Raw genomic sequence first — 11,355 nt, 5'->3', positions numbered from 1 at the left:
TATATTACTTTATGTATTTAAAATGTGTATTTCTTACGTGATTGGTATGACTAAAAGCAAGTAATTTTTCTATTCTGATAGTTATAAATAGTCTTGATCAACATTTCTAAACTCAATCAAAAATTGTTATCTTTGGGACCTGAGAGATAGCACAGCAGATAAGACACTTGCCTTGAACTTAATTTGTCTAAGTTTGATCTCCAATATCCCAAATGTTACCTTCACTCCCTAAAACAGAAGTGAGCTTTGAACACAACCAGAAGAAAGTCTAAACTCAGCTAGGTATGATGCAAGACAAATAAAGAACATAATGTTACTTGAATTATTATAATAGTTAGAACTTAAAAAAAATGGCCCAGCCTTCAAAAAATTTGAAAATTAAATATGGTTAACTGTTTAAGTGTTGAATTTATGCTGTAGAATGAGTCCATTTCAGTCTAGAATATTTGAGTAATATTTCAGAGCTGAATACACAAATTTATAGAGCTGCTTCAAAATGGACCTGATGGGATAAAGTGTTCAGGGCCTACATCGAACCAGAGAAACAACGAACGCACTGCAGTGTCTAAAGGAATTGCAGTCAAGGACCAAGAGTTCTTCCTATTTTACAGCTACATTTCCAGTCCATATGTCTTTAATGAGAGGTATCAATGATGTTCTTTCGAGTCAGAATATTAAGACCCAAGACCTAATATTATTTGAATATCAGGATTAGAAGACTTACGGAAAATATACTCCTATTCAGTACCTACTGTACTTCTGACTTATTCCTGGCTCAATGGTCATGAATCAAGTCTAGTGAGGCTCAGCAAACATACATAAATCAAATCAAATCTGGGACAGTCATGTGCAAGGCAAACACTATATCCATGGTACTTTTTCTCTGATTCCTCTATTTTTCTTTCCTGTATCTAATTTTTCTCATTTATTCTTAAATTCTTTGGGTAAATACAACTTATGTTCATTTGTTCTGCAGATAGACTATATATAAATTTCATCCCATGAGGGGTAAATATAAATCAGGAGGATCAGAACTATCTCTATTTTAGTTTCTGGCCATAACAATATAAATATATATATATATATATGTATATTTCACTGATACTTTTATTTTGGCTAATTAACTTTATCAACTATTCTGTTAGAAGAACTATTACTATATGAAAATCATCACTTTAGTTCAACTGAGTTTCTAATATAGGCAAAATTATATATAAACAAGAGTTGAATAGAATAAAAAAGAAAAGAAAACTGCTTTAAAAAAAATAAGGAAAGTGGCCAAAATCAAGATAGATATTTATATCTAGTCATGAACAAATAAAGTGTACACAAAGCCCAGAGGCCTGGAAAGCTACTAGAAAGACAGTGAGAAGAGGAAAGTTATTCAAATGAAGCTTTGGGTTTCAAGTATTTTAAGTAAGTTGTTCTGACTCAATGAGGCAATTTCATTTTATAGATAATCAAGAATTCCAAAAATCTGATCTCCTCTATAAAGAGAAAGTCATGACCTATCTGTGAAAAACAGTGGAATAAAATCTACATTAAAAGTCTTATTCAATATTCTAGTCAGATTGATCAGTTTATTCTATCTACCTTGAAACATATTATACAAGAGATAAGTGATCAAAGGAGTAAAATGTATTTTCTAGTGAAATGTCTTAGAATGATCTAAGAAAGTAAAATGTGTTTCAGAGAAACTAAGAGTTATCTGACAATGTAACTTAATAGACATTCTTTGTCAATATGATGTAAAAATACAGATGTAATTGACTTGGGGATGATCTTACAAAGTGGGTAATTCTTGAGTTGAATTCTAAAAATGTGTAAAGAATCTATGAAATGAGGTGGAGAGATATTGGTACTTTGGAAGGAAACTTGTACTCTGAATACATAATATTTACAGTCTCATACACCAATGTTACATCAAATTTTAAAAATAAAAAAAATTAAATCAGCACTGGAGAGTGCAATAACTAAAACAAAAATGTACTATAGCAGAAAATGGGACCTCATGATGGATGTGAATGATGTAGGTAGGGTAGGTAGGGCCTTTGCCTTATATCCAACTGACCTAGGATGAACCTGTGTTCAATCCCCTGTGTCCCAAAATGGTCCCCCAAGCCAGGAGTGATTTCTGAGTGCATGGCCAGGAGTAACCCCTGAGTGTACTGGGTATAGCCCTAAAACAAAAAACAAAAACAAACAAATTATTTCATGACGAAAATGTTTTATTTTAGACATTCTTAGAATTTTATTTTATCCTTCAGAAGTGGAATGGTAGTATTTGTTTAAAAGACTATATCTACCTAATGGTCATTTTAATAGCCAATGAAAATATTTCTAAATGCAAAAAAATATTTATTATATTCATATTAAGACTTTTTTATTTATAAAGATCCTGTATAGTGCTTTTCAAAGTCAAAAATCATCCTTTAGAATTTAAGCTAGACTGTATTTTCAATTTTCTTTTCAATCTCTTTTCAACAAGTATGTATAATTTTGACATAACCGGGTCACAGCTGAAACTAACCAACATGAAACAATTTATACTAGTAGTGTTCATTTTTCAAATAATTCTACTGAAAGAAATAAAACATGTAGCTAAACTGTAGCTCACTTTGCTTGAACTTATAGGGCTTGCTTTCAGTCACAAGCACAGCAAAAATATGAAAGAGGAGAAAAAAAGGAAGGTAGAGGAGGACGAAAGAAAAGTATAAAAGATTCTAAAAAATTACATAGGTATTAAAATGGCATTTCCACATTATCCAAATACATTTTATTATTATACCAAGTTTGCAATAACACCATTAATTGGTTTTAGAATGCTAAGTGCACATTGTATCATTTTTAAAATTTTAGCATCAGATTTATTTACCAATTTTGATTTTCATATAGAATAGAAAATTTGACTATAATGTTATATGTATTCTACAGATTTCTGATTCCCTTTCTTATTTTTATTATTTTGGTATTATTACCCTTGCAAAAGTTATTTAGCAATACCTTTGTCAATAATGCAAGGTTGTCAAATATTTATGAGTAATTTAATTTTTTAATTATAATTCAATTTAAACTCAGATTATTTAATTTTGTTAAATTAATTACATAATTAACAAAAATTCACAGGAGAAGTAAACAAAATTAAAAGTAAAATAACTGCTTCTGATGATTGCTCTTAAAATGAAAAAACAAAACAAAATCTATTTGTACATATAAACAAGTAATTTACCTGATTATGGGTATTTTTAGCATACCATAAGTACATTTTAGTGCTTATTTTATACAAAGAACATTTTCAGTTAGTTGAAAATGTTAATGAATATTTTTCTTTCTGTGGTATTTATTATTTTCTAAATACTCATTTATTTAGCTAAAAACACAATACCCCTTCTTCTGAAATGACTGCTCAGCTTTGGTACTGAAAGTTATTGCTCATTTTTTAACACTTTATAAAAAAATTAATTTTCTTGAAAATTATTTTTGAATTATCACACACTAAAGAGAGTCAGGTATCCTTAACATGTATGCTCAAAGATGACTTAATGTTAACACATTAATATAGAGATAAATTAAAGCTAATGATTACTAAATGCCTAATTATATGATTGCCATTGTCTTCATAAGTTATATGTATTGACTTATATAATTATAATATTTATTACTAAATGCTTTATTATTATATGCTCTGTCCTATTTTCATTAATTTCCATGTATTAACTTACATAATCCTCTTAGCACTCTAAGAGGCAGGCACTTTTAAGTTCTTTCATTTAATAAAAGTGGCGAAAAGCATATGTACTTTCATGAAAGAATAATTTGTAAAAAGCAGCATAATATATAAAAGAGTCAGGGTTCGAAGATCGCACTTTTAGATCTATTATTTCTTGAGTCAATCACAATATGCTGCAACTTGATTGTTGTTACTCATTTTGAGTGGTACCTTTGACCAGACTTAATATTTTCTCATAGTATGAAGCTCAGTGAATCTCCATAGATCATGATGGCAGCACTTGATATTAACTGATAACTATTCTCATATAATTAAAACAAATTTCAAGTCAAAATACATTTAGTTATTTAAACTGTAAAAGGCTAATTTCATAATGCATAGGTAAATTTATTGAAACACAGAGGGAATAAATTGTTTCTGATGTCTAGATCCTCTAAAATTTTTAAAAATCCACATTTCTTTTAACTCAAAATTGCATCACCTTTATTTGATTCTATTTTGAGCATTCTCATCACATATATAAATCATAAAAAAGTAAAAATTGATCTATTATTGAATGAATCCAAATAATATCTTTTTTTCTATAGTCATTCTATCCATACCGTTCAGAGTATTGGTAAGTGGAGTTCATAAAATTTCAACTAGATGGATAGGTTCGAAGCATTCCATAGAATCAATGTCACACAAACTATGTGGGTTGATGGATTTTTTCACATCAAACTGTCATCTTGTCTCTGTTGTTACATTATATTTGCTACCTCAATAGTGACTCAAATTGCTATTTTTTTTACAGATGGTGTCCCTCTAGAAAATAACCCAGTATATTTTTACTATCCATTTAACTGCTTACTGATATCTAAAGATTTTAGTTTCCACCTAAAGTTTAAGCATAAAAGAAAATGTTTTATGAGGGAGCACATTTAAAATATATATAAGCATTGGAGTCTTACTGAAAATGAAATTGTATTAGACGTTAGAGTGATTTACTGATACAATATATTGCTTTATTTAGCTTTCTTTTATTTCTTTATTCCAGTAAATACTGAAATTATTTTGAATATATCTATAATGAGTACTATTATTGGGGCTTCAAGGAGCTACTTCGGGCTGTTGATTAATTGTAGAATCATGGGTATTCATAACTCAGTAGCCACATATAACTTCATCAAACTTCATATGAATTTCAAGCTATAATTTCCAAAAGCAATTATCAAGTTAAGTTTCCTACTCAGAGAAATGTCCTTTTGAAGGGCACGCTTTCCCAAGAATAAAAATGAAATGAAAAGAAATAGGGGTAATATCATTCTGTATATAATTTGTGTTTCCAAAACAAAAAAATCTATGCAGGAAGGCCAAAGAGATGGTACTGAGGTTAGGTGCTTCCCTTGTGCATGTCTGACTCAAGCTATATCTCCAGGGTATCAATGCAAGTGACAATTAGGACCAGGGCTTGTTAACGTATTTTCAGCTCTGTGCAATCTTTTGTTGCCAGTGGTTTTGAGTCCTGGTCGAGTTCAGGACCAAGCCCAGAAGAGAGGCATGGAGGGCGTGGGGTAGGAAGTGCATCTAGTTGCAGAAGTAAATAACTCCATAGGAACAGTTTCAGTGAGATAGCTCATTTATTGCATTAGGGGGAAGATATTTATATACGTACTTAACCAATCGGAATCAAAGAATTGCTGTCACAGGGGAAGATTTTATCCCATGAATAGGGGAGGCAGTGCTGTGACATTTTATCACGTGAATAGTGGAGGCTGCACTGTTAAGACGTGAAGAGCAGGATGGGGTCCCATTTAGGAGGCTGGCTGAATTCCATAAGAGTCTTTCTCCTCCAATTAGGGAGTGGCAGCTTTTTACTCACCACCAGTATCGGCCTTTCATCAGGACAAATTTGGACTTGCTTAAAGGAGAGTTCAGCTTACCCCGCTTCTGTGGGATCCACATATCTCCGATGTTTTTTAATTGCCTTCACCTTCAATTGTCTTAGTCTCTCAATCTCTGCACTTTTTATCTTTGTTAATGATTTATAACCCATACTACTCTTATAGCTTTTTACATATAAAATGATATTCCAGATTTTCAGGAAAATGAATCAGTGAACAGTATGCAATTCAATGTAGAAAGCAATAAGTAAACAAAGTAAACAATTTAAAGACATAGTTTTGTTTTAATGCTATGTTAAAGTATATAGAAAATTTATCTCAAGCCTTGCAAAACAATTAGATTGTTTACAGGAAATAAAATTGATCACTATGACTACCAACAAAATAATATCTCTATGCATTCACATATGTAAGTTTAGTGTTCATTTATAATAGCTCAGTGTCTAAGACTGTGGACTCATTCAGTATTCCACACTATATTTTTTATCAGAATGTATTCATTATTGGTGTTTTTTTTTTTAATTTGTGCCATATGCAACAGTGCTCACGTCTTACTTTTGACTCTGTGCTCAGGAATCACTCGTATTGAGGTGGGGGTGGGTAGCTCAGGGATTCTATAGAGAGAAAGTGGAGGATGAAATCTTGGTAGGCAGCCTGCAAGGCAAGACCTTACCTGTTGAATCACATTAGCATTGCACAATATTTGTCATTTAAAGAATTGTCTAAAAATCCTATATTGAGATAAAATATTGTAATATTTTAATAAATACTAGGTAGCACACATTTTAATTATTTGAATCACACTTATTCAGTTCACGGTGGAAAAAATGAAAAAGTAAGCTACTGTAAGGGGATCATTTCCAGTGAATCTAATACAAGATTTAAAAGATACATACAAGAAATACACAACAGCATGAAGATACAGTGCAGTGGCTAAGAGCTAGTAACAATTATGGTGAAAGATCCTTTGTTTTATTAAGAAGGTTTTTGTAAATGCTTATAATCTAGAACCAAACACAAAGACTGAAGAGAATCACAGTATAGAATTGATAATGGTAAGTCGCATGTACTTATCAGTGAAGTCACCCTTGCTTTAAAGAAAGACATGCTAAAATTTATTTAACTTCTGTGTCTTAGAAATATTGGTGTCCCAGTACCTCTGCCCCATAAGATTTGAAACAGAAGACAGAATCAAGTTCATTCAGAAGCTGGAGAGCTATTACAATAGATGGGTAATTGCTTGCATGTGGGCAAACTCAATTCAATCCTGGGCATACCATATGGTTCCCTGAGCCCTGCACAAATGATCTCTGAGAGAAGAGCCAAGAATAAGACCTGAGCACAGCTAAGTATGGTTCTCAAACAATAACAACAAAAATCATTGCTGCATCTAATATAGGTTAGTCTTTCAAAGGATAGGCCAGTGGGGGGGGGATTGTAGTAATGATTTAGTTGAAACTAGGGTTCTAATAAATTTTATGCCTATTCTAGAACATTTTACACCATCTAATAAAATTTAAGTGATTCATTTGTACTTTCATTTTTCTATGACTTAGTTATAATGTTATTCTCCTTTTTTAAAAAAATCACAACTGAAAGTTGTGTTAGACTAGCAGCTACATTCAAAGCAGTGAAAAGAGCTGGGAAATTAGGGTTTGTTTGTTTGTTTATTTGTTTTGTTTTTCTTACACATAGAAGCAACTAATAGTGACATTCCACAGTGCTTGTATAGTGGGCAGCAGATTCATTCTAGCAAGCTTTACAGCAGTTGTTGCCATTTGATAAGTAACTCCATATGGACGAAGGCTGAAGCACTAAATCATTGTGTCTCCTTCATGCCAAGCACTGATTCATTGCAGTGTCTTACCTTGCAACTCATTGCTACAAGATTTTAGAAAATAGACATGCTTCCTCCAATCACAGTGATAGCTTCAAATTTATTCTTCCTCTGACTGAATTTGACAATGTTGATATTTAAAAGTCGTCATGTATATGCTAAATTATTTTCAATCACACATCTACTTATAATAACGGGATTTGAAGGGACCTTAAAGGTCACATAATCTCATTTCTCACCACATGCACACCATCCCCAAGTGATAGTCATATAGTTGGCTTCTGCTTGAATAATTCCAATGACAGGGAACTGACTACTTGAGATGCAGCCTTTTTATGCTTGGATAGCTTTCATTGCTGAAAGTTCTTCCTCATATTGAGTGGAAATTTATTAAGTCTATTTTCCAATTCTGAGTCCTATTTTCACTTTCTAGAACAATAAGTTCAATTTTATCTTCTTCTGTTAACCATTGTTTACTAATACAATCTTTTAGAACACACTATTTAAAATATATATACCATAAGAGCCATATAAAGCACATTATGCTTCCTATTTCCAGAAGCAGCAAAAGCAATTATAGTCTAATTGTAGAAATACAAATATTATTAACTTAGATGCATATATAGAATGTATATAGCTAAGTGACAGAGATCTTCACAAACACACTCACATAGACACACACACATACACACACACACACACACACACACACACACCAAGAACTTATAAATATCAGGGGCCAGCGATACAGTAGAGAAGGCAAGACAAGTAAACTTACAAGAAAGTGGCTCACCTGGGTTAAATCTCCTAGCACTCCAGATATTACCCAAAGACCCAATAATGTGATTCCTGAATGCAGGCAGAAGTAATCCCTGAATACTGCCAATATATGGCCATCAAACCATGATATATAAACAAAATACAGAACATATGTGATCATTCAAAATGAAATGGTATGTTGTGTTTCTGCTTTGGAAATCATAATAGTATAAGGCTATACATCAGGGTTTTATGAAAACAATTTTTTTTGGTTTGGGGGCCACAACCAGTGAAGTTAAGTGGTTTACTCCTGGCTATGCACTCATAAATTGCTCCTGGCTTGGAGGACCATATGGGATGCCTGGGATCAAACCAAGGTCTGTTTGGGGTCAGCTGTGTGCCAGGCAAATGCCCTACCACTGAGATATCATACAGCCCCAAGTGTTTATGTATTTTTATGAAAGTTTTATGAAAATTACTTTCATATTAATTTCATTGCTCATGAAGTATTTTCAATTTTTAATTCATATAGATATTATTTAATGTTTTATTTAATGTAATATATTATTGAATATATTTTTTTAATTTTTTTTCTTCTTTTTTAATATAATTTTTATTTTGATTATAGTGGCTTACATATTGTTTACAACAATATTTTAGGTACATATTAACATAAAATCAGGGAATTGCCATCACCAAATTGTCCTCCCCCCACTCTGTTCCCGTCCTGCCTCCCATAACCTCCTCCCTCACACCCGGGGCTGCTAGCATGAGTGGTCCTTTCTGTGCCTCGCTTACTACTTAGTGATCTTACACCTGTTTGGTCTTGGTACCTCCCTTATTTCCCCCTCTAATTGGGAGGCGGGACTAGATAGTTTAAGTTATGTGGCTTTGTTTGAAGAAAGGAAAAGTAATAAACTGTGGTAAAAATCAAAAACGTCGAAAATGGGTGGAGTCCTTCTAGAGGCTCTCATCCTAGGTTGGAGAGACAAAGTGGAAAAAGAAGGTGAAACACCACAACAGTACAAAAAAGAAGTGTCAAATAAAATATCCAGTGAGCACTTCAACAATAAAGATAAGCACCACTTAAAAGCCATGGTCTTGAGATGAAAAACAAGACAGAGCACATAACGGAAGAAGAGAAAAGAAGAAAAAAAAATAAAAAATAAATAAAAATGGAGACAACAGCTTCAATATCTACACCAAAACAAAAAAAATCGACAACACTAGATAAATAAATATATAAAAATTATAATAAAATAAAATATGTTTTGTGCTTTTTGCCCTTTTATTCCCATCTGCACAGGCACAGTAAATTTTGGAGTCATTCAAAAAGGAATTCCCTTGGCCAAAGAGATACAGGGCTTCTCCACCCTTGTAGTATATTGTCATGGGATTAACTATAGACTCCTTTCAGGTTCATTTACTCTCCCCTTGGTGCTTTTGTGGTGTATGGAAGACTTCTGCTTCGTCCTGGGTGATAAAGTCAGACCTCTGTCTCTAGAGATCTCGGTATCTGCACAGGTCAAGGAATGGAACTTATGATGAAGTCTGTCTTGGTGGTTCTAGAAGTTCTATTCCCTCAGTGTCATTTTCATCCGTCTTCTGTGGTTGGTGATCTTGGTCTTTGTGCTGATCTTAGGATGGAGCCTGGGGTAGCCTCTTTCATTATGTTATCAGAAGACTCATTCAGTTGCTATTATCTCAGTCAGACCTCTGGAATTAGAGATCATGGTTGTTGTGCAGGTCGTAGATCTAGACTAGGGCTTTTTTTTTTTTTTTTTTAATTGGTCCCAGGATACATACTGCCCAGTCCTGGTTTTATTAGCCAGTCATCTGTAGATAACGATCTTGGCTTTTGCACAGACCAAAGGGTGACAAGTCTTCTGATTTTATCGTTAGCTGGTGAGGTAGGATAACCTGCTCTTAGGTCAAGTTGTTCCCGGATTCCTCGTCAGGATATCATAATAGAGCTGTCACTTGTTGGCATCCGAGCAGTATTAAGGATGTCCTGGGTGGGATTTGTTTCCTGTAGCTGCTGTGAAGAACTGTGTCATTTCTATGTCTGGGATCCAGGATTCAAGGCTGGATGGTTGTTGTCTAATCACTTGTGGTCTAAGTTGGGTCCACGCGACATATTTTCAAGGTGGGAGATGCCCCTGTATTGTAAACAAGAAGGAGCAGCACAAATTTGACTACACATTACACCACAAAGAACCAGCAACAGCAGAAACAGCAGCATAGAGAGAACAGGTATGTAATCAGCCTTCTACTACAAAGGCCCACAATAATCCCTTAGGGATCTTATACAGGATCACAGGTAACGAATACCATGGGAAATTACTGACCTCAATGGAAGCATCCCATAACAATATATTTTAATGCCTTAATCTTACTATATTTAAAATTACCTCTCAGCTTTTCTGTCCACAGGTGTTCTTGGATACAAAGGGTGGACAAACTAAGATGGCATCTCCGGGCTCAGTCACATGAGATATCATACCCCGCTTGCGTTACAAGAATATCCCGATAAAACTCTTTAATATACCCTTTATCTCTAGGATATACCTTCTTTTAGGACTTGAAGCACATGACCAGCCAGACCACCGAAGCAGCAACTGTGACCTTCAGACTTATACTACAGGCTCTACTCATTGAACACATCCAAGCAAACTAGCATTCCCTTGCTCTTTTCTCCTCTCTTCTCACTTCTTTCTTTTTTTATTATTAATTATTATTATTATTATTATTTTCTCTTTTCTTCTCTCCTGCCCCTTCCATATACTTTCTCCTTTCCCCTCTCTGAAAATCCGACTATCCCTTCACCCCTCAATCTCATCCAGATTTCCCAATTTATTAAAACTCTTCACCCTCAATTCTTAATCCATTAGGCATCAAGACTGACCTCCTACCCCAACGAACCAGTACCCAGCACCCAAGCAAAGGGACACCTAGTCAATCCACACCTCGTCCCGGGCAAGGAAAGGCAACCAACTCCCCTGCTGACTCATGCATGCTATGTAGCCCTTCTTACCAGCGCCTCCTAACGGGACTGTTACTTGAAACCAGACTTAGCTCTAAAAGGATCCCCAATGCAAGAACTCTTCCTAAGACCTCCCTGCCGCAAATCATTTGCCAATCTCAAG

This window comes from Suncus etruscus, chromosome 13 (genome assembly GCF_024139225.1).
Source record: "Suncus etruscus isolate mSunEtr1 chromosome 13, mSunEtr1.pri.cur, whole genome shotgun sequence".
Taxonomy (NCBI): domain Eukaryota; kingdom Metazoa; phylum Chordata; class Mammalia; order Eulipotyphla; family Soricidae; genus Suncus; species Suncus etruscus.
This window is presented reverse-complemented; position numbering follows the sequence as displayed.